At 40.1% G+C, this 27,328-nt stretch overlaps 1 long non-coding RNA gene across 1 annotated transcript in view; it reads right to left on the bottom strand.

The window, feature by feature from the left end:
- LOC109386807 (uncharacterized) overlaps window positions 1-17,245 on the bottom strand; it is a 19,404-nt gene extending 2,159 nt beyond the window's left edge. The window contains exons 1-2 of the long non-coding RNA XR_002124853.1: window positions 17,094-17,245; window positions 16,368-16,497 (exon numbers count right to left, since the gene is read on the bottom strand). This is a non-coding gene — a long non-coding RNA (uncharacterized LOC109386807). The remainder of the gene's footprint in view (window positions 1-16,367; window positions 16,498-17,093) is intronic.
- Between the last annotated feature and the right edge of the window lie 10,083 nt (window positions 17,246-27,328).

Consider the following 27,328-nt stretch of genomic DNA (forward strand, 5'->3'; position numbering starts at 1 on the left):
TCAATCCCTTTAATTGGCATTTTTCTAGCAGTTAATGAGGGGGCAGATATAAGTGTATGTGTTTTTAGTCCACTATGCTTTCTAAACATTTTCTATACTGTAGGGCTTCTCAGGCCCTAAGCTATGCTCAAATTCTTTGACTATCTGAGAGGGGGATATACTGTGTAGTATTTTGTTTTGTTAGTTAACTTTGCTGCAGTAACAAACAATCCCTCAATTTCAGCAGATTACAACACAACGGACGTCTATTTCTTACTGATAACATGTGTCACGAGCTGCAGGCCATGAGGGCTCTGATCCACACGCCATCTCATTCCAGGTCTCAGGCTGCAAGAATAGCCCTGACCTAGACATGCTGTTCTTATGGTGGATATAAGAGCAAGTGGGCTGGCAGAAACTTCCAAGGCACCTTAGAGCTTCTGCTTGTGTGTGTGCACAGTCCATTGGCCAAAGCATGTCACATGCAGAGCTAGAAGGCTATGGGGCAAGGGATGTCTGTCTCTCCCAGCGAAGGACCTGTGCATCACACAGCGATGGGCAGGCGTGCGTGATTCTCTTATGAGGAAGCGGGGAGCAGGTAACAGAACAACAGTACCATTGATAATTGAGAACCAGAGTATCTACCAAAGTATCACAAAAGTTGTTTGACTATGAAACCTCCCTCCCTTTTTATAATTGTTGCTAACATTCCATAGAATTCATATCTCAGGAAATATGATTTGGGGAAATGTTTTCTATGAGCACAAAATATACTGATAAAGACGTAGAGTGATGTAAAAGGAAAACCTTCAGAAATTGAAAGCCAAACTCTGTTTCAAATAATGGTTCTATCACTTGCTTAGTGAGCTGTGTGGCTCAGGGAAAGTTAATCCCTTTGAGGCTGTTTCCACATGTGTAGTCTGGACACAGTAACAACTTATACCCTTCAGCTTTGATGAGAGGATCAGGTGTAATGCATGGAAAGGGTCTAGTATATCCTAGTATGACATTCATACATATTTATTGAATAAATAAATGGACAAGTGAATTAATGACTGAATAAAAGCTTTTAAGTAAAGTGGTGTAATGACTCAGTTCAGTTGAATTTGGGTTGGCTCTCCCATTTTAAGCTTCTGATGTCTTAAAGAATTATTTGGGTAACCTGTTGATGAATCATAGTAATTAAACTATTTTAATGGTGTGCATGCTTTTAACACAATCTCTTCCAAAGAGACCTTACATTGTTCATGCCAAATTTATTATGTCTTAAGCTTGAATCTGCAAGCAGAGTACTAGTATAAACTCTTTCCTACATGACCAGGAGATATGTCTAAACTGATCCAAAGATACGAGGAGACAAGAATTTCCTGTGTTACTGGGTTGCACTGTTGGCAAGTGCTCTCAGTTATATGCTGTGGACATTTATAAGCTGTTTCTTCAGTTTTGAGCTATGTTGTAAAATACTTGTGTTAGCTTTGGTTTATTTTATCAGACAGTTTTAAATGATAATTTTTTTTTCTGCCTTTGGAGAAACTCACCATGAACTCCAAATACAAAGTTATCCTATACTATATCATCTAAAATGTGTTTTTTTAATCTCAATTTAAAAAATTGATTAAAAAAATTTTTTTTTGAGAAAAACAGTCATGTAAATAATTAAATGAAATGCAAGTCAGCATGAAATAAGAACTAACACAAAACTAAAAACAAAAGTCACCAGAATGCCAGGATGGAAACAGATTGTTTGGCTGTAAATCATATTATAATATTATTGCCCTTTCAAAATTGTTGATTTTTTTCCATCAAATGTTTGACTCTAAATAATTACCAATCATGGTGAGACATTTTGTTGTGGGAAAACTTTGCACTTCACAAATTGTCAGAATTCAGTCCATCTGGCTGAGAACCCCTGTTCTGTTTTCTTCCAGACAGAATGAAACCTTTGCTCCCCATGCTGGTAGGACGCTGACTAACCAACCAGCCCAGGTGCCCCATATGGTTATTTACAGTACAAGGTCTGCTAGGCTTCTCTGGAAAAAATCACTTTCATTTACTTATCAGTAGGGTTTTTTTTTTTAACTCACTTTTATCATGAGTTAAGGTTTCCTTGGATTATGGGGGCGAGGGAAAGATGGTCAAAAGGACAAGTGTTCAATAAAAAACGTCTGTTGTGGCATCATTCTTCTGGCCTAACTCCAAAAGTCATTGAGGAATGCTACCCAGATACTCAAAAGGATTGAGAAATGCTAACGTTAAATCACACAATTTTTTGGTATATGTACATAGTAGTTTCCTCTACTTTAAATGATTGACAACAGAAAAAAAATCTAAATGGGGTTTCCTTTATGAAAGAATTTTGAAGTGCTCATTATCACTTCACAGGAACAATTTAGCAGTGAAATTAAAATATCCACAGATTCCAGTACTAACAGGATCTGTTCTCCCACAGATTGCCTCTGAAAACTCAACTGTAATGGAAGAAAGAGTGTATTAAATTAATAGGTGGAAGAACTGGCTTTCTGAAGAAGAATAAGTGGAGAAGTTACAGAGTTTAAGGACATAAGAAGGTGTTTTTAGGGCAAACTATCTGATATCCTAAGATAGATATCTTACTGGTAAATCAGGCAGGGATGGACCCATTTCTGAAGCTCTAAGGGTACAATCCATTGAGTTTTAGATTATCCCTTGGTGTCCCTTTGGGGAATCTACCCTCCTATTATCAGCTGCTGGCTCATCCTTCATAGAACCTGCTGATCAAATGGAGAGAATAACCTGGGTTTACATCAAAGCAAAGGGGCTAAAAGGATGTGAGTGGGAAATAATGGTTTATAGCCTATCTTCCATCAGAAAACCTCAAATGCTTTTTCTACATGGCCTTTTTTCATCTTTTCCCAAGTTCTTGAGTAGGCTAACATACTAAGTACTTAATAAGTTATAGTACTAGTGGTCCATGCTTGATCTAATATATGATAACTAAGAAACAGTTAACATACAGTGGAACAAATGTAGGATTATAATGTCATGTGTAAGAGTAGAAACAGCCTTTGTTTTATGATAAACCTGCTTCCATTATTATATTTAAACACCGTCTATTTTAATAGTGATTTTTGTAAGATGAAAATGAAAAGTGTAGTTGTTCAGTGTCCACCTCAGGATGCTTAATGCCCATTTATGTTTAGATTCCTTAAGAGAAATTGTTATGTGCTTTTTCAGATGCCTATCTAAATGTCTCAGAAAATTACATAAAAATTGTAAACTTTAAATCTTTGTCCTATAAAAAAAACACTTCGAAACACAGGTGATTGTCCATCAAAATTTAGGCTTATGAACATTTGATTTTAGTAGAAATCTGAAGATCCAATACCTTAACAAAGGAATATTCTTTAGAGGTGTTCTTTGGACTTGTGCTTCCTACAGAATGCACACCAAGAGAATGCATATTTTCAGAAGCAGAGATTCATTTGAGAGCCTGAATATACACATGGACAATGGCCAGACCCTATGTTAAAATAGAGCTCTGACCACCACCCAGCCTGCAGCAACACGCCCAGGTAACCAGGCCTGTCATCCGCAATAAATAGCACAGGAAGTCAGCCTATGGCCAAACACTTGCAGGAAGTCAGATTGCTATCTCTAGGAACAAGCCAGGAAGCTATCCAATAACTTCTGTAATCAGCCCCAACTAGCCAGGACCTAAGTAATAACTGACAGTTTCTCTAACTTCGATTCCTGCTTCCAACTCAGGACCAACCAGAGAAGGCCAATGTACACCCTAACCAATCACACAGGATGCCCTGCTTCTAGTTAGCCAGCCTACAGCTTGACAACCCATGACAACAGTTTCCAGCCATTTTATGGCCCAGGTTTTACCCTGGATAAGGTGATCCAGGGAGAGATGGAGAGTGGGGTGACTGACAGGTCCGCTTTGCCAGCTTTCTCATATTTAATCAGGTCCAATTGCTGTGTTGTTTTCCAACTGCAAGCCAACTCTGACCTGAATATGGGGACCTCATGGGGGGTACTCAGTAGCATGCCCTGTCCACCCCACCTGGACAGGTGGTAGGCATTTATGCTCACCTGTACACCTCAAAACAAACCACAACTAGACAGAGACGATGTTAATTTAATATTTTATCAGATAACACAGGACTCAGAGGTTTGGCTTTGAGATTTGGGTTTTTTCTCCCCTCCAGCATTACACAGGAATTTTGGAATGACTGTGTCAGCAATGAGTCCCATGACTCTGAGACATATTCATGCTGTAGAGGCTTGTGAGCAATGCCTCAGGCTGGGAAAACTACAGTTTTGAAGGAGAAATTAAAACTATCTTGCATCTTCACTCACTGATGTAAATTGAGTGATATAAGCCTTTAGAAATAACTATGGCAGAGTGGACTAGGTCTTGACTCACAAGAGAATTCCAAAGGATCAGTCCTTTAACAGAGTAATAAATATACCAAAAACATTCTTAGGGATGAGTCTGTGATCCAAACACCATGTGCGATCACATATACTGACCATCTATGCCAGCTTTCCTGGTACAGTTATGGTTTTATAAAATTCTTTTTTCTCCAATAAAAGATTTCCATTACTGACTGACTAAATGAGATTCATGTATATCTGATAAAGATTATGTAACATCACAAGTCGGAAAAAAATCCTTTAGTCAGACGATGTGTCTCAATTTGCAATTTGGAGAATATGAGGTCATACAATTAAGTTCACGAACTCATCCTAGAAAAAGTGCTCCACACCTCACTGCTGAATATCACTACGGTCACCTTCGAAGTCCTCCCCTTGGGAAGCTATGCACTGATGCCAGTGCCTAGTCCACCCTTCAAAGCAATTTTGGAACTTTTTTTCTGGAATGGCCATCAGAGCTGTCGTCGGATTACCCTTGATGTTCTGAATGTCATCAAAATGTCTTCCTTTTAACATTTCCTTTATCTTTGGGTAAAGAAAGAAGTCACTGGTGAGTAGGTGAGTAGGGAGAGTGTTTCAACAGTTATTTGTTTACTTGCTAAAAACTCCCTCACAGACAGTGCTGTGTGAGCTGGTGCATTGTCATGATGCAAGAGCCAGGAATTGTTGGCGAAAAGTTCAGGTTGTCTAACTTTTTCACGCAGCCTTTTCAGCACTTCCAAATAGTAAACACGGTTAACTGTTTGTCCAGTTGGTACAAATTCATAATGAATAATCCCTCTGATATAAAAAAGGATTAGCAACATTGTTGCAACCAGTTTGGGAACTTAATTGTCAGATCTCTTACAGTTCAGTGGTATTAAATACATTCACATTATTGTGCAGTCATTACCACCATCCATATTGATAACTTTTCATTTTGTTAAATTGAAAATCTATACCTGTTAAATAATAACTCCCCAGTCTCTCTTCCCCCAGCCCCTGGCAACCACCTTATACTTCCTGTCTTTATGACTTTGACTACTGTAAGTACCTCATATAATTGGATTAATACAGTATTTGTCCTTTCGTGACTGGGTTATTTCACTTAACATAATGTCCTCAAGCTTCTTGCATGCTATAGCACGTGTCAGAACCTCCTTCCTTTTTTACTGCTGAATAACATTCCATTGTATGTATGAACCACATTCTGTTTTTCCTCTCATTGTCGATGGACACTTGGATTGCTTCCATATTTTAGCTATTGTGAATAATGCTGTTATGAACATGGGTGTGAAAATACTCTTCGAGATCTTGCTTTAAATTCTTTTGGGTGTATACCCAGATGTGGATAGATTTGTTTCCAATTTTTTTAACTTGCATTTTTATTGTTACTATTAATGATTTTTAAAATGTACTAGTGAATCAAAAACGGTCTGTGACAGTGTAAAAATAGTGATGAAAATAGAAACATTACTACTCTAATTCAGAATTACTTCATAATTGTCAACTGATTGTGGTTAGCACCAAATCAGTGTCAATAGGAATCACCAATCTGGGGTGTGGTGAGGAAGGAAACTTTATTCAGTGCAAACAGCTCAACTGAGGTGGCCCTGGGGCAAGGCCCCTCTCAGGCTAGGCAGCTCTGCTCTGCTCTGGTCTGCTCCACTCTGCCTTGCACTGGTCTCTGGCAAGATGTCTTCACTGTTTCAGCTCCAGTCAAGGAAATGCAGTCTTCATGGAAATGGAAGTTTCATGTTCTGAGACAGAGGGAGCTGACTTATACAGACAGAAGTCCCCACCCCTGTTCCCTGATTATTCAGTTCATCCTCATGCAAATGAACTCCAAATCCTTGCAATTGATTGGGCCAAAAGGCACTATCCTGATTGGTCAGAATGGAGCAGCACTTATTGGTCTGTGCTGATGCTGATGGGAACAAAATTGATTGCATGAGGAAAGTCTCATTCCTTTTGGCTGAAATACAATTCCAGCAAGTCCTTTATAAGGGCTGGCTCATATGGCAGGAACACAGTGCAGTCAGGCAGTTGAGTGCAAGAGCAGGTTCAGTGCAGGTTTCTTCCGAAAGTGCAGTTTGCAGGAGAAGCTCCTGTGTAGAAATGGCTGATAGGCTCTGTTCCTGAATTTTGAGCCCACATAGCCACAAGGAGTCTTTGGTAGGTATCTTCTTTCTCAGCATTCACATAATAAAGAATAGTGAAGAGGTCCCAGTGTAAATATGGAAGTTGACTCTGTGTGTTAGGATAGTGAATCTATAAATGAAGACTTCCCCCGAGCATCTAAGGAATGAGAAATATTTGAAAATTGAATTTTATTGGATTGTCTTTTTGTTTAACCTGAGTTCTTAGTGTGTTTTTCTTCTAAGAAACCTTGTCCTATTATGCCATTATCCACTGATGCCTTTGCATTATTTTTCAAACAAAGAAAAATTGCTTTTATGGTAAACCACCTAAGTTTCTCCAGAATTTTCCAGGGCAAACCTGATTTTCTTGTTGCTACAAGTGGCAGAGTGTAATGGGTAAGGGCACAGACTTTAAAAATAGACTGCTTACATCCTGACTCTGCCACTTACTAGTTTTGTGACTTTGGGCAAGTTACTTTGGACAAAAGATCTCTTTGCTTCACTTTCCTGGTGTGGAGAGTGGCGGTAATAATACTGTCCAACCTTATGGATTTGTTACACAGGAGAAATGCGTTGAGGGCAATGCCTGAGAAATGGCAAACACTCAATAAACACTAGTAATGATTAAAGACAAGGCAAGTCCAGATCTGTAGAGGGCTATTCAGCCTCGTACTCTTTGTGTCTATACAGGTACAAATGACATTAATCTCGAGTTCAGAGAAATCACTGAGTAAGAGGTCAGCAGAAGCCTTTCTCATATGGAGCCATGGAGGCTACCTATAAAAAGCATCCCAGGAGGAAGAGCCGTGACTAATACACATGCTTCTGGCACAGACTTCACAACTGGATGAAGAGGTATGCTGCGTAATGAAGGAATTGTCTGGTCTTTGTTCCAGGGTTTTGGGATGGAGTTTCTAAATCCTTGGAATTTCCTGAGTGATAGGAGTGTTTTTATTATTTAGGTGGGCCCCTTCGGAGTCTATGCTGAGCTGACTCATGCTGGACCTCATCAGTTTCAGGACGAGGCTCAGCCATGCTGGAAAAACCAACAGTGTGCGGCCTTGAGCCACATGATATTAGACGTACCTCCTATGGGGAGACGGAAGGGTGGAGACTGAGTTCAATCATGTGACCAGTGATTGAGTCAGCCATGTGTATGTGACGCAGCTTCGTTGAGCTTCCTGGTTGGTGAGAACACAGAGGCACCAGCAGAGAGAGCGATGCATCCTGTTTCCACAGGGAGAGCGTGGAGACCCCACATCCAGGACTTTCCCAGGCCTTGCCCCATGTGTGTCTACGTTTGGCTGGATCTGATTGATACAGTTTATAGTCAAACTGTAATTATAACTATAGAGCTTTCCTGAGTTCTGTGAGTCATTCTAGCAAATTATCAAACCTGAAGGGATCATGGGAACTCTTGAATTTATAGCTAGTATGTCAGAAGCATACGTGGTCTGAGAACTGAACTTGCAGCTGGCATCTTGAAGTGAGGCAGTCTTGTTGGGGCTCTGCCCTTGCCCTGTGGCACTAACTCTGAGTAGTTAGTGTCAGAATTGAATTGTCGTATTGTCCTGTATGAACTGGCTCTTGGTGTATGTGCATTATGTGTGCGGAGTAGTTGGGCTTGATGACGCTTTGACCTATTCAATACTGAAACCATGTTTTTAGAAAAAAGCTTTTTGAAGTTAGGATTCTTTTATAAGCCAAGGTGTAGACTGGAAAAAATATGTGTTCACACTAATACTGACAAAGTTTGAGCTAAGGACTCAGAAAATCAGATGTCTTTGCCACTATCCATTGAGTACTTTATGCCAAGAGAGCAATTATCAGTCAACAAATGACTCATCTTAATCCCCAGTCATAGAAGAGGAACAGTTGTAACGCAATCAAATTGAGCCCCCAGGATAAATGTATTTTCAAATGTTGTACAAATAAATTGGCACTATAAGCCTGGTTTTCACTCTCAAGTTCTCTGACTGTCAAAAAAGATGCTCACATCAGCTTTTGAAATTAAAATTACAATAAAAACTAGCTCATCATGATTCTTATAAGGCCAATAAACCATTTCTATGATTTCATGAAGTTTACTCAAGTATCAAAGCTCAACAATATATCAAGAACTCTGAACAGCCTAACCTTGTCACTTCAGAAGTGAAATTTCAAGGTGTTACTGCTGAGGATATGATATCAGGATTTTATAAGAAAGCCACAATCTGATAGGCTGATTGCTGAGAATTTGACCCTCTCCAAAACGTATGTGCAATATTTTACTCAATAGAGGAATTAGTGGACTTCATATTAGTTGGTTACATTTTAAAACCACCTCCACATGATGGAATGGAAGCGATAAAAGAAAATTCCCTCCAGGGCTGGCCAAGCGGCGCATTGGTTAAGAGCTGGCTTGGGACGCCAGAGGGCCCCGGTTCGGATCCCACATATGAGGGCCGGTGACACTGCCGTCTACAGCTAAGATGCTGAACAACAGCTCAACCTGGAGCTGGGCTGCCATGAGTCACCAGCGACGGCGTAGGCTGCAGCCCCTGTGGCAGTGGGTTGCCATAGGCTACCATGTGTAGCCAGCAGCCAGCGTGAGCGGCCAGCAGCCGCTGTGAGTGGCCGTCCAGAAGCCGGCGACTGATCTGCCTCGCTCAGGAAGAGCGCAATGATGGTGCCAACTTGGGCCAGTGAAGCAACGTCCTCCACAAGTAGACTGAAGAACAAAAAAGGACAGCAACTTATCTGTTCCCCTTCCCCCAATTCCCCAGCTCTGTTCCCATCCCCCCAATTCCCCAATAAAAATCTTTAAAAAAAAAAAAAAAGAAAATTCCTTCCAGAGTAGAATGTAATCAAAGAAACCATAAACTTTTACTCAAATTGAAACACTCATACTCGTAAACCTGTTGACTTTATACCTAACAGAATGCCAGAAGTCATCTTCAGTGAAAGATTGTTCCAGAAATTCTGAGTCCTTGCCTCGCCCTGAAAAATAGTCAACAAAGTCACCAATCACTTGCTTGCTTTTTGACGCAGGTATTTCTAATTTAGTAAAAAACAAGATGCTGAATGCTGAACCTCACTCATGTTATCTACTATCAAGATGGGTATAGTAATTTGGGAAATGTTTCTCTGATATGGATTTATCGTTTTAAAATTATTTTCATTAACAATCGCACTGACCTTTATTTTACATTTATGTAAAATTGACACTCTGCTTACTGGATGCTGAGTAACTGAGCTTCAAAGTTTAAGAACTGGCCTGATAGGGGACGGAACTCCTGGAATGAGGACATGAGGTGACTGCTCTCCCAGGCAAAGCAACCACTGAACTGGTGGAAGTTATATTAATAGAACTGGAAATACCCATTTAAAGGCTCTGGAAATTGTCCTAAGGATGTACAGCAAATGGAAAGAGACTTTCTCAAATTAGGCTAAATCTTGATAAAAACAGAGAATGTGTTTAGCCTCTGATTTAGGACGTGCTCCCCTGCTCACTGCCCCTGCCCTCCCCCCAACACACACACATTTCATGTGATGGAAGAACTATTCCACGTGGGTGCAGGGAAAAAAGATGGGTGTCCTTCTCCCCTTAGCTTCTAGTCGAGTGCTATGATTGACCCTGGAAGGAGCAGGCCACTAGCGTTTCTCATCCTCCAAGTCTCGTGTTGTGAAACACTGTTGAGATCAGGCATGAGGGGAGCAACAGGACTCCCTTCCCCCATCCTGCTCAGTCACAGAGCATGGGCTCTGCTCCAGATACTGCAAGCTGAGAATACTGGGTCCTGATTGTCTCCACTACAGTTTGCTCATAGGGAGGGGGACACATACCAGTGCTGCAAGCCAAGAAGACAAGGGACTACCATCCCCTCAGCATGGCTTGTAGCGTAGGGGTGTCACCTCAGAGAAATGTGCTGCTGTTCCCATCCCCAGCTGGTGCAGTGGCTCTGAGGTTCATCCCAGGTTAGGGGCAGGCTATAAGAACAAAGAACTCTACAGTTCTGCCCGAAGAGAATGATTTTGTAATAACTCATGGAGAAGTGCATGCCTAAAGGTGTTGTCGAAGACAATGGTGATATTGGTGACCAGCAACTGAGAGGGGGCTGGTAGTCCCATGATCCTAGTAGCAACTACCAAATGGCAGAGCAGCCAGAAGATTACTAGAGAGGCTCAGGGGAATAGTCAGCTGAGAGGAGGTTTGCAGTCATCACATTTTTCCGTGGAGTTCCAGGAGGCTGTGTACATGCTCTAGGCTGTACCCACTCAGGAGCAATTAAAGGGGGGCATAGGACAGGCTCAGAAGCTTTCTCCAAGCCATATACTGATCCATCAGCAAGGTTCTTAAGCCATATGGCTCAAAGGGTTTACGTACAGCTTCTCACAAAACACTGGGGGAACAATAAGCTACTCTGACCCAGAAGCAACACCTAGAAAGCTAGGTTTAAAACTAAATTTGCTCACAGGGATGTGAAGTACAGTATAGGGCATATAGTCAGTAATATTGTAATAACTATGTATAGTGCCAGGTGGGTACTAGACGGAGCGGGGGACACTCATATAAGTGTCTATCCACTATGCTGTACACTTGGAACTAATATAAAATAATATTGAATGTCAGCTATAATTGAAAAAATTAAAATAATAATAATAATAAATAAAAACACCATAAATAAATTTACTCTCATCCTTCGTAGCCTGGAAGTCTGCATTATGTCCAAGGCAGTGACCTCTTAAGAGCAACTGGGAAAAGCACCTCTGACCTATTAGCCTCTGAGTGAACATGGGGAAAAAGTGTAAACTCCCCAAAATGTGAAGGCAATCTCCAAGCGATACTCACAACATATTTGTGAAAATAGGATGGGAATCTAACTGGATGAGAGTTCTTAAGAGTGCATAACCTTTGACCAATAACCAGTTTATGCAGACCCAGGAGCCTCTAGAAAGCCAGGGTAAAAAGGTAGAAACAAGAACAAAAATCTGAGTGGGGACATAAGAGGCTCTACACTGTCGGGGAAGCAGACTTACAGAATCAGTCCAGCTAAGTCACTAAACAAATAAACAAATAAATTTTTAAAAAATGCCTCAGAAATTGGAGGAGGAACAATATCTAAAGTGGCTACAATATATTACCTAAAAGGTCATGTTTACAACCAAAAATTAGGAGACATGCAAAGAAACAAGAAAGTGTGACCCATACACAAGAAAAATAGCAGGCAATAGCACCTGTCTTTGAGGGGGGTCAGTTTAGACTTAGCAGACAAAGATCTCAAAGTAGCTGTTATAAATATGTTCTAAGAACTGAAGAAAGTCATGTTTAAATAATCAAAGAAAGGTATAATGATAATGACTCACCTCATAGAGAATGTTAATAAAGACATAGTAATTTTTTTAAAGTGGAAATTGAAAAGTTGAAAAATACCAAAACCAAATAAAAAATTTATTCGAGGAGCTAAACAGTAAATTTGAGCAGGCAGAATAAAGAATTAGCAAACTTGAAGAAAGATCAGTAGAGATTATGTAATCTGAAGAATAGAGAAAAAAATAAAGAAAAATAAACAGCCTCACAAAAACTGTGGGGCTCCATTAATCACATCAACAGACATGTAGTACAAGGTACAAGAATAAAAAGAGAAAGGAACAGAAAAAATATTCAATAAATAATTGGTGAAAACTTTCCAAATTTGATAGAAACCACTAACTACATATCTAGGAAGCTCAGCAAACTCTGAGAAGGATAAACACAATGAGAGTCAGTCCAGAAACATTATAGTAGTGAAAATGTTGAAATCCAAGATAATCTTATAAGCAGCAAGAGAAAATAATGCATCATGTACAAGGGAATCAAAATATGATTAACAAGTGATTTGTCATCAGAAATAACTGAAGCCAAATGCAGTAAGATGATATACTCAAAATGATGAAAGGAAAACACTCAAACAAAAACCCTATATACACAAGACCTATATTTAAAAAATAAAGGTATAATATAGGCATTCCCAAATAAACAACAAATGGGGAGAATTCATTGTCTTCAGGAAATGTTAAAGGAAGTTTTTTAGGCTGAAAAAATGTGACACTAGATAGTAATTTGAATCCACATGAAGAAATAAAGAGCTCTGGTAACAGTAATTGTGTACGTAATGATAAAAGACAATATAAATACATATTTCTTTTTTTCTTCTTCTCTTAACTGGTTTACAAAGCAATTGCAGAAAACAGTATTTATAAAATTGTATTGTTGGTCCTATAACATATAGAAATGTAATGTATTTGACAATAACAACACAAAGAAGGGTGGAGGGAATGAGGTATAGTACAGTAAATAAACGACAGCAGATGGTAACAAAAACCCCCAAGAAGAAATGACGAGGATCAAAAATGGTCAATAAGACGATTAATATTAAAAAAAGTAAAACAACTTTTATGAATATATTTGTAATCTCCTTTCTTCTTTCAGCTTCTTTAAAAAATGTAAGACAATAACAACAGTAACAAAACCCAGGAAAGTAATAGAAGCATACAAAAATAGTTTTTATATCTTACTGTACTTAGCGGTATAAAAATAAAGTAGGTTATGATAAGTTAAATGTATATGTTGTATGCCCTAGAGCAACCACTAAGAAAATAACTAAAAAAATATATATATATAGTTAAAAATCAATGAAAGGGGGCCGGCTGAGCAGCTTGTTGGTTAGGAGTTGGCTTGAGAGTGCGAGCTCTGAGCAGCAGGGCCGCAGTTCGGATCCCACATGAGGGCCAGTGACGCTGTGCCCTCTACAGCTAAGATGCTGAACAACAGCTCGACTTGGAGCTGGGCTGCCGTGAGTCACCGGCAATGGCGAAGGCTGCAGTGGGGCTGCAGTGGGCTGCTGTGAGCTTCCCTGAGCATCTGTCCAATGGCTGGAGACCGACTGCCTCAGCCGGGAAAGAGTGCAATGATCACAATACCAACATGGGCCAGTGAAGCAACGTCCTCCATAACTAGACTGAAGAACAAAAGGACAGCAACCTGTCTATTCCCCTTCCCCGATTTCCCAACGCCGTTCCTTCCAATTCCCAATAAAATCTTAAAAAAAAAAAATCAACAAAAGAACAACAATGAGATAACACTGCACACCCACCAGAATGGCTAAAACACAAAACTCTGACAACACCAACTGCTGTCAAGGATGCAGAGCAACAGGAATGCTCGCTGAGTGGCAATACGATCAATGATACAGTCATTGTTTGGTTGTATAGTGCAGACACTTTGGAAGACAGCTTGGCAGGTAGTTTTTACAAAGCCAAATAGGATCTTATCATACGATCCAGCAATCATGCACCTAGGTATTTATCCAAATAATTTGTAAGCTCATGTTCACACAAAACCAGGAAGCGAGTGCTTATTGATTCATGATTGCTTCGAACTGGAAACATTCACTATGTCCTTTAGTAGGTGAATGAATAAACTGTGGTATTTCCATACAACGGAATACTAGTTGTAATAGTAATAAAATGAAATGAGTGTCAAGCCAAGCAGAGACATGGATGGATCTCTAATATTAGATATATTGCAGTGTGAAAGAAGACAGTCTGTAAAGGTTATGTACTGTATGATTCCACTTATATGACATTCCAGAAAAGGCAAAATTATAGAGACAGTAAAATATCCGTGGTCGCTAAGATGGGAGGAGGCCAGATTGAGAAGGTGAAACACAAGAATTTTTCAGGGCAGTGAAACTCTTCTATGCATTGTATTGGTAGATACATGACACTGTGCATTTGCCAAAACCCACAGAACTTTACAGCACAAGAGTGGATCTTATTGTAAGTATGAAAAATTTAAAAACATCATTTAGGTAAATCTCAGGGCATGAATGTAGAAAAATAATCAAATTGAAGCAAAACAGACAGAATTGAAGGGAAATATAGACAACTCAACAATATTAGGTGGGGACTTCAACTATATCTGACTTCAATTATATCTCACTTTCAATAATGGACAGTACAACTAGACAAAAAATTAACAAGAAAACAGAAAAGTTGTACAGCTATCATCCAAGTATCCCTAACAGATGTCTCTAGAGCACTTCAGCCAATAACACAGTGTCCTCAAGTCCACAGGGAACATTCTTTGGATCACAAGCTAGCCCAGAAAAACTGGCTCACAGGTCAATAATCTAAATATTGGGCATAATGGACAAGATCCTGAATTTACTCATTAAATCAACAAATATTTATTAAACATCTATTAAATGATAAGAGCTAATCTGGAGGCTAGGGTAACAATAACCAACAAGAGAGACAAGGCCTGTGCCTTCAAGAAAACGACATTCAGCGAAGGCAGAACACAAATAAACAGAAAATCAGCAAGATAATCCTGTTATTATTAGTCTGGAAGAAATAAACAGAGGGATAGAACTGTGCTTGGGCAGTGGGGGGTGGGTAAGGGGGTGGCTGTGTAACAACTTTAGGTTACCAGACCATGAAAGGACCATTCTACTTGAACTGAGATCTGCAAGATGGGAAGGGGTTAGCTGTTGAAATAGAAACCTGATATGCAGCTGAGGGAATGGCAAAAGGAACGCCCTGAACATGAAACAAAGAAGGTGGGAGTGGCTCGCGAGTGGCAGAGAGAATGTGGACAAGTTGAGGTCAGAGAAGCTTGCAAGAGGCAAACCCCACGGCCCTTCAGGATCTCAGTTTGGAACTGGGTGTTATTCAGACGGTGATGAAAAGACAGTTAAGGGCCCAAGTTAGGGAAGTGGCCTGATTAGATTTGTATTTTTGTAAAAAAATGATTTGTAAAAAAATATAAGAAATTTTAGAGGCTTGGGTTAGAATAATAGTCATGGTGGCTGCAGAGAAAAGCAGAAAGACAGGATTTGTTTTGGATGTGGGCTTGGGTGTGAACAGGAAGAATGAGGGATGCCTTTAACATTCTCGGCTTCAGTGACTGTGGGTGCGGTTACCATTGACAAAGATAAGTAAAACTGGAAGGAAAAAATGAGTGCAAAAGAGCAAATCAAGGGTTCTGTCTTGGATATACGTAGCTGGAGTGTTGTGAGATATTTGCACAACGGTTGCAAAGCAGCCGTTGGATGTTTGGCTCTGGTGCTGAGAGAGAGAGAACTGTCAGGGCTGGAGGTCCAAGCATGGATATCATCTACCATCTAAGTGGCAGAGTAGTCTCTTGTCCCACTCATCAGCCTCGCTCTGCACCGGCCCTGCCCTCCTGCCGTACGCACCACTTCCACGTCCTTACTGTACCCATCTATTCTCATCCTTGACCTCCATGCTTTTGCCCATGACATCCTTGCTTCCCGGGAGCCTTCTCTCCCCATGTCCATCTGGTGACTATCTCTTCATTTTCTATTACTGAGGAAGAATTTGCAAGTAGTAGCCACCATATATTGTGTAACTAACTATTTTGCATATTATAACCCCCGTCTGTACTTAATCTTTGCTATCTAACAATTTGGAAAAACAAACAAAACAACAAACTAATAGAAACTGAGTGTGTACGTGCTAAGCTGAGCCAGAGTGGGTCCTACAGATCTGAACAAAGACTGAGGCCGGTGCGTAAGCATCCTTGCTAAGCGTTCAGTTCTAGGTTTCGGTAAACAATGTATTCTGCCTAAACACTCTATCTGAGGGCTCTTGAGGAGTCTATTCCTTTACTGACTCGTGTGTGTGTGTGTGTGTGTGTGTGTCTGTGCGCGCGCACGTGTACCTGACTATAATAAAGTCTGACAAGTGTTCCATTCAGTTGCTGCTTTTTCTTTAACAAAAACAAAACTCAAGTGACAGCTCCACTCTATAGCTTCCCCTCAGTGACAAGATAGAATAACCACTTATTACCACATTCCTAACCTGATCATGTGAAAACCTCTGTAATTGTAGCTCTATGTATTAACATGTCTGTCTCCCCATCAGACGGCTTCTTAGAGGTAGGACCTTTTGCTTGTAGTGTATTCTCTCATTTGTAGCACATTTCTTGCCACTGAAAAATGGAAGGTAGGAAGGAAAAAATGAGGAAGGAAAGGAGGGAGGAAGAGAGGAAATTGTATGTGACATGTTTCAAAAGCAATGCTGTTCCTAATACTTTAATAGGCATTCATAATTAATGTTTTCTGTTTTCCTAAAGAAACTGGCAGCCCTGATATTTTTTTTTAAAAATATGCATTTAGCTACTATGCTATAAACAGAAATCATTAAAATACAACAACCTATTCAACTATTTAACTAGGTCAAATCAATTTTCCTTCTCATTTCTTTCCAAACTGTCCAAACCCTCCCCACCGCCTTTTTTTTTTTTCTTTTCTTTCTTTTTTTTTTTTTTCACTAACTGAATAGCTCCAAACCTCTTGCCAGAGGCAGGGGAAAAAAAAAAATCAAGTGACTGAAAATGTGTATATCAGCAACCTGACAGTCTTAGCAAAAGCTCATGGGAATCAGTCCGTGAGAGCCTGATCATGACCAGAGCAGCCCCATCCATGGGAAAGGCTGTGTGCAAACAACCTCCAGCCACAGAGCAGGGCAGATGGGCCCTGGAAACGTTCCCAGGATCCTGACCGCAGGACACAGTTAAGTACTCACCCTGGCCGCCAGCTCTGGGCTCCTTCGGTCTGTACTGAATGTTTTCTATTCCTAGTAATGAACATTTCCGGTAGGGTAGCAACCTTAGGCTCCTGTCTGCATTTCCCGCACAGTGCGCGGTGGTCACCACTCCTCCTGTTGGCAGATCTCTCCCTCCCTGACGCCACACACACAGGTCTGAAGCATTACATCTCCGTAAACACCACATCCAAGGTGGTCTGGGTGCCCTTAGCTTTCCCTGAGTATTGTAAGCAGTAAGAAGAGCCATGCGGAGTCCTTCATTAGGTGGCGGTCTGATCAAATAGATCTTCAGAGCCCGTGACAGCAGAGCTAGAGGCCACTTCACAGGCTTTACAACGTTCTCCAAGGAAGCGATGACCAGGGACCCCTGAAGCAGTTGTGGACGGAAAATTTCCCATGCAGACCCTTTACTTTATGTGAAAGAGGTTCTTATGGACTCCTTAAGACATAACAGAGGCTTTGAAATGTGAAAAATAGAGTCCAAAATGTGAAAATTAAGAATGAAAATAACGGTAGCATTTATTGAGCACTCACTATTTGCCAGGCACTATATTGTGAGTTTCCCATTAAGTAAGTACTATTGGGTTGTTGTAAAAGTCATGGCATATTTTTTCTGTTTTTCATTGCAAAAATGCATCGTGACTTTTCCGACAACCCAATATTATCACTCCCGGTTAACAGGTGAGGAAACAAAGGCTTAGAGATTACACTTGTCCAGCTGGTAAGTGGCAGAAATGGGTCTCCAAGCCAGGCCCACTTTACACTGACATATACTGTCACTATTCCACGGCTCTAAACTCCAAGCATAGCTACGGAGTTAAACAAATTAAAAAAATGATTTAGTACAGAGAAGAACCAAAGACGCAAAACCAAAAACAAGCAAAGGTTAAAGCAATCCAGAACCCTGACAGTGAATGAGTCGGACTCCTGCCAGGTTAAAGGTGAGTGATCTGGAGAAATCTGCCTCTCTTGCCTGAGCCTGATGTCCATCCAGACCCACGGATGAAAGACACATTGGCAAGAGCTGTCAGGCGCTCAGAATTCTATGTCATCATTTTACCCTTGTGACTACAGTTGTCCTAATAAAATCAGAATATTATTCCCAAATCCTTCTGGTTTAACTCTTGCCTCTACAACAGCGGTTCTCAACCTGTGGGTCGCGACACCTTTGGGGGTCGAACGACCCTTTCACAGGGGTCGCCTAAGACCATTGGAAAACAAAAAAGATATTTACATTACGATTCATGACAGTGGCAAAATTACAGTTATAGAGTAGTAACGAAAATAATGTTATGGTTGGGGGTCACCACAACATGAGGAACTGTATTAAGGGCTCGCGGCATTAGGAAGGTTGAGAGCCGCTGCTCTAGAAAGTCAATTATGGAGAGAGAGAAGGTTTCCAGTATGTAAAGGAACTAGTACCCTCACTGGACGCCTATTTACCTGGCGCTTCAATGCTGCCTATTCCTCTTCCGAATCCACATTCTCCTCCTTAGTCTGGATTCCTACCAACAAGTCAACAAACCCCTTCCGTTTCTAATTTATAACCCTCTACCAGAATATACAGGTCTTATTTTTCAAATAGCAGCTCTTTTCAATAATCATCAACTGTGCAAAATTTGTTCTTTTTTGTTGAAAATAGATTTACAAGTGTATCTTTCTTTAGAAAGAGGTGTGTTCCTGTTTTAAGTCCTAATATTGTAGGTACATTCACATATTCATTATGTTACAGGAACATGGCAATTTTAAATTATTAGCCATTATTTTCTTTTGTGAAAGTTTAGATTTCTCAAAGAAAGAAAAATGAGGAAGGCACACCTGTGGTAGAAAATATTGCTGAAAAGACAACGTAGACCACTCCTTGGAAGGGGAAAAACAAAACAAAAACAAACCCTACCTGTTTTCTAGCCCCTCATTTGTAATAATATTCAGTACCATTTTGAACCCATTTCCTCAGTAGGATAGCCACTGATACCCTCTGGAGCTCCTAATCTCTCTGGTGGTGCGGGCTGTAACAGGATGGAACTCTTCACACAGAGAGACGTAATGAACCAGATCTACACGTATACATGGGGTGAATATGGGTGTTTGCTAAATCCTTTCTGATGGCTTTCTCTATCTTTTAAGTTCTTAACCTATTTTTTTTTTCAAGTACAAATTCCTGGGAAGTGCAGATTCCTGGGCCCTAGACCATACCTCCTGAATGACAATTTCTGAAGGTTAGGCCCATGCATCTGTATTTTTAATAAGCAGTACAACAGGGGGAAAATTGTATGATCATTGTAATGCCTGAGAAAGCATTGGCAATCTTTTAATGCAAAAATTATCTCTTGCATTGCCTTCAAGACACCATAGAATTCCACAACCCCCCCCCCCAATGCTTGCAATATAAACAAATAGTGTTTATATCTGTTTGTCTTTGTTTACTTGAGCAGAACAGGCAAATGGATTTTGCACGTGGTAGGATTTCCCCATATGGAGTTAATTGACAGCAGTTTCCAAACTAGTTTGCTGGGAAACTTGCTTTGGCTTCTGTTTTAAGGCCTTCCTACACCTCACCATTGACCTTTGCTACGCTTTCTGCAAAAGACCCCAAGGAAAAATGATGAAGAAACGGATTCCAGATGTGGTGTGCAATTATTTGTATTCATTCTTGACCTAAACATTGTTTTTCTTCTCAAAGATCATTTGAAGCCAGACGATAAGGAGGATTTAGGATTTCGATTTCAAAGGACATGAAATTTATACCTTCTCTGTATAACTATTTGAGCAATTATTGTGTCATATTGTTTTCCAAAGAATCTCACTGAAAAATCTATACCAAACATAACGACAAAAACAAATCTCTGTTCCAACAGGAAACCCAACAGAAGCACGTGGCGGAAGCTCCTCAGATACAATATATCTGTTCATTCACTCGGTCGGGCAGCAAATATTCACTGAACACTAACAATGAGACAGAGGCAGTGCTACTTGAGTAAAAAACACATGAACGTTATCTGGGTAAGGATGACAGCCCAGTGACAGACATCCGACAATGAATTCATCGCAACGCAGGAGGGTCTACCAGAAGCTCACCTCACCTGAGGTGGGAGGAGCCAGGCGTCAGTCATGGGTAGGGTTTAGAGACAGGTGAGGAGTGACATTCTCGGCAGGGGGGACAGAAGTGCAAACTCTACAGGCACTTGATGTCTTGGCCAATGAAGGAACTGAAAGTTGGACAGTGGAGCCCAGCACAATAGATCAGGGGAAGAGTGACAGACAGGCTGGTTAAGACGCATGCAAACAGGGTAAAACGAGAGAAGCCAGAATTCACTGAGGCGGTGGAACGAGTGGACCTACGGTTTTACACATTGATGTTTTTCACCAGTGTGTAGAATGGGTTTAGCGGAGAGTAAGTGAGGATATGGGACGATGAGCTGGGAGTATGAAGATAAAAACGGATGCACTGTTTGCAGCACATTTTAAAAGTATGATCTATAGATACACACATATGTATATATGGGTGTATGTTATATAATATATTCCATTATATGTATGTACCTACATGCAAATGAATGTAAGTAGAAGTGGCTACTTAACGTTGGATCTACCCACATTAGATAGCCGTTCACCAGAAGCAGCTACAATGAATATCGACAAATATCACTATTAAACCTTCGCCAGAGAGCTTGTTCACTGCATAGGGATGCAAAAAAGACTGTTTCATGGATGAAAGGAGAGGCATTCAAAATTCATGAACTGACTGTGGTCAATGATACTGTCACTTATACCTTGACATGAACGTGGGAGGGCTCAGGGACCTTCAGGAATGACAACCTAGGCCTTTTAACCAGACATGGTTCTGTGTCCCCTTCACAGAGGATTCTGATCCCAAAAGAGGTGAGCTGGGTCTTGTTGCTAGAATAGCGTCGTCTGTGCTTGCTGGGTAGTACTTTTCTAGGTGCCTGAAGTACAATAAGTGGAACAGACTGTATGGCGGTTTCTGTGCTTACACAAATGTTTGTATACGCGTGTGGGGCCGAATCTGGTCGGAGACTTGCTTTAATTGTAACCTACCATCCGGTGGCGAACTTGTGGAGGAGAATACTTACAACTCTCAACAATCCCCAAACATCTTAAACTAGAGTTACCTGCAATAACAATGCGAATGTGCGATTGGCTAACTTGGCTCAGGTCAGTTCGCAAGTGGATTAAGGTAGTATCGGTGGAAATGGAGACAAGTGATCTACCTAAGAAGTGGGTTTGCTGTGGGTGGGGGAGAGGGGAACAGCAAGGATAATGAGGGCTGCTGGCATGAGCCACTCGGTTCCCTGAGGCACAAAATACAGACAAGGAACACTGGAGACAGAGCTGGTTTAGGAGGAGGATTATAGATTCAGTTTCTGACCGTTTGATATATTTATGAGTTTGCTAAATGGATTTGCATGTGCAACTGATAAGAGATGTGGGGTTGAAGATGAAGTGGATGTAATTGAAGCCATGGGGACGCAGGAGATTGCTCAGGTAGACGATGGCTCAGAAGGGAAGAAGGCGTTGGAGAGCTGCTTTTACACTTGATCTTAGCCAAAAGGCCGAGAAGCGATGGAGAGCTCCTTTTAAAGTCTGAGTATCGGAGCACACAAAGCAATATGATTTTGATGTTGTTACTCAAGAAAATATGTGGCCTTTTACATAATTTTAGAACTGATAGCAAAATTCCTTTCCAGGTAAGACTTGCCTTTGTTTGGAAAAGAACTTTGATGAGCCAACTGAGGTAGAGACCACTGAAGTATGCTTCAATGGTACACTTAGAAATGAAATAGAACGCAGAACTACTATGCAGGGGAGAAAAAGTTTCTTTTGCTTTGTAAAGACAGGAAGAAGACAGAGGAGGCAGCCCAGTACAGAGACCAGGCTAGCGGGTTTTGGAACTTGGCAGTGGGAGGGCAGCTAAAGGACGGTCGTCTATTGTCCCATTTTCAGTTGTTGGAGCTCCGCACTGTAAACCCCTCATCCATCTTCACTTTCCCAATTTTCAGTAAAACAGAGAAAACTTCTAAATGCTTACTGTCAGTAACGTTGTTTGTTTAAAAAACGAAGAAGAAGCTGGTATTATGTCAGGGTCAAAGGAATAAGGGGCAAAGGCAGCATATTGCTATGTAAGAAGCAGCTCCTAAAAACATCCCCCACCCAGTAATTCACAGAAATTTGGCAGCTGGCTTTGAACTCTAATAGGATGTGAAATTGAAGGGTGTGTTTTCCATAGATTTTTGAGAGAGATTCATATCTTTCATCTCATGTACATCTCATGATACATTTTTAAATGATCTTTGCATTATTTTAAAATTATTTTTGACTTGGTAATACAGTTATAAGGTCAACAAAAGTAAGTCTCCCTCCAACTCTCTTACCCAGAAGCAAACATCATCCTCGGTTTCGTCTTTATCTTTCCAGAGCTATTTCATTCATATAAAGCGAACACGTGTGTAGCATGAAAGTGCTCTTAGGAGTCTCAGCTGCAGACGCTCTTCTGGATCCTGCTCTTTGCTCTTTCTAGACCCTATTACTCGATATCACTACAGAAATGCTGCCTGTAAATGGCTGTACAGTTTTCTACATATGGATGCAGCATAATTTATTTGAGTTACACTAATGGTCATGTAAATGGCTTCCAGAGTCTTGCTATTACTGAAAATACTTCAATGAAAACCTTATGCATACATCCTTTTGCACATGTACAAATTGAAATGATTCTTGTCAAGGGAGTGTAAAGCTGCCTTCTCATTACGTCATGGGGCACAACATAGAGGAAGCAGGTGCTAAAGAGAGCGCAGGTAAGGGTTCAGAAAGCTCAGCTTAGCATCTCAGAGAGCTGCAGCAGCAAAATCACAGCCAGCATGTTTTAGGGCAACTGGAGGAAGGCAAAACATTAGTATTTAGAGACCTGTATTTTCCAAGATGACGTTCTAAAGCATATCAGACCTCACAGCAAAAGTTACGTGGATCACACAAAAACAAACGAAACCAGCAAGAAGCATCCGCTGCGCCTCCATGGAAAAAAGCAATCAACAGCTCTTCAGGGGAAGCCGAAGTCAGGGATCAGAAACTGTATTTTGCACCTAGCTTTTATGATCAAGGATTGAGATCGCATTTGTGACAAATCTTTTGAGATGCTTTATCAGATCTGGAGTTCCATCATTCCTCTTGATATTGTTACAGGCACAGACGTGGAATGGGTGGATTCTCCTTTACTATTAATCAAAACTCCAGGGCCCAAAGTGGAAGAAACCAAAACATAGCGGTAACAAAAATTAACATGTATTGCGTACTTACCATGTGCTCAGAACTACGAAGAGCTCTCCATAAATTGTCTCGTGTTATCCTCATAAAACCATACTAAGAAGTTAAGATTATTGTTTAAATTCAGGAAATTAGGAAACCAAGTGTAAAAAACTTGCCCACATTCACACAACTAATACACGATGGAATCAATATTCAAACTTGGGCAACCTGAGCCGGAAACTCGTCATCAAGGGTGTATGCATAAAGTTTTAGCCAAACAAAATCGGAGTCCATCATTGATAACCAGCCCTGATTTAGCCATCTCTTTATGTTAGCTCTTTCCTTAATCCCAAGGCTTCCTTAAAAGCCTGGTGTTTGTCAGTAAAGTGGTTTGCAAACTAATCACTCAACTTGCCCCGAGGAAAAATAGTTCATTTCAGATAAATGAAGACAAAGAGACAGCCCTTATTCAAAGTCTCCCCTAATGAAGCTTATTTCTCTGTGTGCTCCAAGTCAAACATTCATTTAAAAAATGTTTTTATTGGTATTTTGGCCTAATGTGTGCTTATAAAATTGCAACAAAGAGTATGTGTTTTAAAGAATTAAAATGAAAAAGAAAAACTTAAAGGCCATAGTAAAAAGTCAAACATGTCAAAGGTTGATCCTACAACAGAAAGTGATGCATAATAAATAGTCAGTAACACTTTTTGAATGATTCAATACAATCGAAAGAAGACGACCAGGATATCAGAAGCCATTAGAAAGCATTCCAGGTGAGCCAAACAAAACATCTCAGGCGACTGTACATAGAAGGCACAGAATAATCTTCAGAATAGGACAAGCAACACTTCCTCTCCATATCCCAGAGAAATGACAACTATGACAGTTAAGAAAAAAATAGGACATAGGGGTACATATATCTTTATGGGTAAATGTTTTCAGATTTTTTGGGATAGATACCCAGGAGAGGGATTGCTGGGTTGCATGGTAATTCTATTCTTAATTTTTTGAGGAACTGCCATACTATTTTTCATAGTGGCTGCACCAATTTACATTCCCACCAACAGTGTATGGGGGTTCTTTTTTCTCCACAGCTTTTCCAACACTTGTTATTATTTGTCTTGTTGATAATGGCCATTCTGACAGGTATAAGGTGGTATCTCATTGTGGTTTTGATTTGCATTTCCCTAATAGCTAGATATATGTACCCCTATGTTCATTACAGCCTTATTCATAATTGCCAAGACATGCAAACAACCAAAGTGTCCATCGATAGATGACTGGATAAAGAAGATGTGGTACATTTATACAATGGAATGGTACTCGGCCATAAGAAAAGATAAAATAATGCCATTTGCGACAACATGGATGGATCTTGAGAATATAATGCTAAGTGAAATAAGTCAGACAGAAAAAGTCGAGAACCATATGATCTCACTCATACGTAAGATATAAAACTGAAAGCCACAAATGAACAAGACAAACAAACAAGAAGTCATAGACACAGACCACAGTTTCGTGCTGACCAGAGGGGATGGGCAGGGGCAGCTAGAGAGGGTAAAAGGGATTAAATAAATGGTGACAGAGGAGATTTGACTCTGGGTGGTGAACACACAATGCAATATACAGATGATGTATTAGAGAACTTGAAACCTATATAATTTTACTAACCAATATCACCTCCCAAAAAATTTAATAAAAAAAGAAAACAAAGAAAAAGAAAAAAAAATAGAAGAGGAAGAGTTTCCAGGTCCAATTGCTGGTGGAAGTAATTTAGCTTCGGTGTAGCCACAGATGGTCTCATAGCATGACATTCTCTCCCAGCTCTTGTTCATGTTAAAAATATTCTGTTTTCATGCTGCCAAATGTTTGTTTACAGATATGAATATTTACTTTACCCACCACTTGAGCACACAAAACTAGGATGGAGACTAAAAAACACAGAATTAAAGACCTGGATCGTGCCACTATTGTCTTCTCTCTCCAGAGAAAAACCAGTGATTTTCTCTCTGACCCTGATTGGCATGTGTTCATGCAGTGACTCAGTCCATGGCATCCTCTGGCCTTGATCTGGGGAATTATTCCAATCCTGTTTCCTCAAAAATTGCTCTTAAGGTGCTAGGCGATTTCTTCTACATCCTGTGAGCTTTCTAGAACTGGGTGGTCTCATTTCCATGACCTCTTGAGATATCCACTCCACTTTCGAGAGAAAACCTGAATCAAAGAGCGGTGTATGAACATTTGATCTTCTGACAAATTCAATCCAGTCGCCAAGGACTGCAAAGTTTTTACAAAGGCTGTCTTGCTATTAACAGAAATGTGGGGTCTTAATTCCGTCTTTTTCCTCCCCTTCACAGCTAGGTTTCTCTTTCTTTTTTACAACTTAATTAAGTATACAAAATATGCAAAAGCCGCACATGTTTAACGTATACAATTTGATAAGTTTGGACATGTGCATATACCTGTGATACCATCACCACCATCAAGATAATAATCATATCCTTTTTGTCAAGGTACATGTTACATACTATTGGGTTGTCGGAAAAGTCATGACGTATTTTTTCTATGTTTTTCGTTGCAAAAATGCATCATGACTTTTCCGACAACCCAATATAAAGAGGAGACAGCAAGTGCACATATTGATGGATACTGGCAAGTGTATTTGACGGGAACCACCACCCTAGTTAATATATAGAGCATTTCCATCATCCCAGGATACTCCCTATGTCCTCACCAGTTCATCACCTCAGATTAATCGCTGTGCTGATTTCTATCACCATAGGTCAGTTTTGCCTATGTGTCCTCCAACTTCCCTATGGTCTTCCCGCCATGCATCTCTAACAGCAACATTTGGTGTTGTCAATATTTTTATTTTAGTCATTCTAGTGTATTGTTAAGTAGAGTTTTCATTGTGGCTCTAAGTTTCATTTTCTTTTTCTGTTTTTTTTTTTAAAGCGAAGTTTTTCTGTTTTCTTTAAAACAAAATTTTATTGGGGAACAGCCATGGTCGTTGGTTACACATTGCTTTCATGCTACAATGGCATAGTTGACTCTTAGGGAGGGCACAGCTCACAGTGGGCCATTCAGGGATGGAACTGGCAACCTTGGTGTTATCAGCACGATGCTCTAACCAGCGGAGCTGAACAGTCACCCCTTCATTTTCTTCTTGACTACTGATATTGAGCACCTTTTCAATGTGATTTTTGACACATATATCATTTTTCTTGTGAAATATCCCATCCAAGTTTTTACTCATTTTGAAAATTGAGTTGTCTTTTCACTATTCATTTGAGGGAGTTCTTTATGTATTTTTAATATGTTCTTTATCAGATGCATAACTTTTCCAGTCTTTGACTTACCATTTCTTTTTCTTGATGATGTCTTTTGATGAATAGAAAGTTGTAATCTATCATCTTTTTCTTTATGCCTTTGAATTTGTCTGCAGGATTCTTCACCTGGGAGAAACTTCCTCCCTGTCTTTCAGGGTCAGTTGCATCATAGGATATGATAAATACTGATGTTCTTGTTCCTTTTATCCCACAAGCTGGGAACCAACTTAAGAGCAGGGACTGCGTTTTATGGAGTGTTTTGTATCTAGTAGAAAACCTATCAAGTAGCAGGTGCTCCAAAACTGTTTATTACCCTAATGCACAAATGAATATGTTGAAAATTGGAAGAGTCAATTCAATTTCATCAATTAACTTCTTGGCATGCAATTTTCTCTTCCCGAAAACAAAGAGACCTCCCTACTTATATCACAAGCATGCACAAGCAATGAAAGCTTTATGAGGCTGTGAAAATGGAGGGTTTTTTCCCTCTTAGTGTACACCACCAATAAGCAGCCTGTGAATATATACTTTTCACAGATTTTTATTATTGTTGTTATTATTATATGATGAATCCCAATTTTCACTTGAAAAGCAGTATATATAATTCTTTTTTTTTTTTAA

Source organism: Hipposideros armiger, unplaced genomic scaffold, assembly GCF_001890085.2.
Source record: "Hipposideros armiger isolate ML-2016 unplaced genomic scaffold, ASM189008v1 scaffold_139, whole genome shotgun sequence".
NCBI lineage: Eukaryota > Metazoa > Chordata > Mammalia > Chiroptera > Hipposideridae > Hipposideros > Hipposideros armiger.